The sequence below is a fragment of the Arachis ipaensis genome, chromosome B7 (assembly GCF_059453495.1).
Source record: "Arachis ipaensis isolate K30076 ecotype BB chromosome B7, ASM5945349v1, whole genome shotgun sequence".
Taxonomy (NCBI): Eukaryota; Viridiplantae; Streptophyta; class Magnoliopsida; order Fabales; family Fabaceae; genus Arachis; species Arachis ipaensis.
In genome coordinates, this window is record NC_142442.1 from 68666079 (window position 1) to 68667868 (window position 1790).

Below are 1790 nucleotides of genomic sequence, written 5' to 3' on the forward strand. Positions count from 1 at the left end.
TGAAGATCCTTTTCAGTTCTTAACTGAGTTCTTGCAGATATGTGATACTGTTAAGACTAATGGAGTAAATCCTGAAGTCTACAGGCTCATGCTTTTCCCTTTTGCTGTAAGAGACAGAGCTAGATTATGGTTGGATTCTCAACCCAAAGATAGCCTGAACTCTTGGGATAAGCTGGTCATGGCTTTCTTAGCCAAGTACTTTCCTCCTCAAAAGCTGAGCAAGCTTAGAGCTGATGTTCAAACCTTCAGACAGAAAGAAGGTGAATCCCTCTATGAAGCTTGGGAAAGATACAAACAGTTGACCAAAAAGTGTCCTTCTGACATGCTTTCAGAATGGACCATCCTGGATATATTCTATGATGGTTTATCTGAGCTATCAAAGATGTCACTGGACACTTCTGCAGGTGGATCCATTCACCTAAAGAAAACGCCTGCAGAAGCTCAAGAACTCATTGACATGGTTGTTAATAACCAGTTCATGTACACTTCTGAAAGGAATCCTGTGAGTAATGGGACGCCTATGAAGAAGGGAGTTCTTGAAGTTGATACTCTGAATGCCATATTGGCTCAGAACAAAATATTGACTCAGCAAGTCAATATAATTTCTCAGAGTCTGAATGGAATGCAAGCTGCATCCAACAGTACTCAAGAGGCTTCTCTTGAAGAAGAAGCTTATGATCCTGAGAACCCTGCAATAGCAGAGGTGAACTACTTAGGTGAACCTTATGGAAACACCTATAACTCATCATGGAGAAATCATCCAAATTTCTCATGGAAGGATCAAAAGCCTCAACAAGGCTTTAACAATGGTGGAAGAAACAGGTTTAGCAACAGCAAGCCTTTTCCATCATCAACTCAGCAACAGACAGAGAACTCTGAACAAAATGCTTCTAATTTAGCAAATCTAGTCTCTGATCTGTCTAAGGCCACTGTAAGTTTCATGAATGAAACAAGATCTTCCATTAGAAATCTGGAAGCACAAGTGGGCCAGCTGAGTAAAAGGATCACTGAAATCCCTCCCAGTACTCTCCCAAGCAATACAGAAGAGAACCCAAAAGGAGAGTGCAAGGCCATTGACATCAGCACCATGGCCGAACCTACAAGTGGAGTGGAGGACGTGAATCCCAAGGAGGAAGACCTCCTGGGACGTCCAGTGATCGATAAGGAGCTTCCCTCTGAGGAACCAAAGGACTCTGAGGCCCATCTAGAGACCATAGAGATCCCATTGAACCTCCTTATGCCCTTCATGAGCTCTGATGAATATTCCTCTTCTGAAGAGAATGAGAATGTTACTGAAGAGCAAACTGCCAAGTTTCTTGGTGCAATCATGAAGCTGAATGCCAAATTATTTGGCATTGATACTTGGGAAGTTGAACCTCCCTTGTTCATCAATGAACTAAGTGATCTGGATCAACTGACATTGCCTCAGAAGAGACAGGATCCTGGAAAGTTCATAATACCCTGTACCATAGGCACCATGATCTTTAAGGCTCTGTGTGACCTTGGTTCAGGAATAAACCTCATGCCCCTCTCTGTAATAGAGAAACTGGGAATCTATGGGGTGCAAGCTGCTAAAATCTCATTAGAGATGGCAGACAGCTCTAGAAAACAGGCTTATGGACAAGTAGAGGACGTGTTAGTAAAGGTTGAAGGCCTTTACATCCCTGCTGATTTCATAGTCCTGGATACTGGAAAGGAAGAGGATGAATCCATCATCCTAGGAAGACCTTTCCTGGCCACAGCAAGAGCTGTGATTGATGTTGACAGAGGTGAAATATTCCTTCAATGGA

General features: G+C 42.9%; 1 non-coding gene across 1 annotated transcript; it reads right to left on the minus strand.

Annotated features, from left to right (window-relative positions):
• Positions 1–220: 220 nt before the first annotated feature.
• LOC148552912 (small nucleolar RNA R71) lies at positions 221–328 on the minus strand. Its single transcript, XR_015893191.1, has one exon. It is a non-coding gene; the product is annotated as a small nucleolar RNA R71 (small nucleolar RNA).
• Positions 329–1790: the final 1462 nt, after the last annotated feature.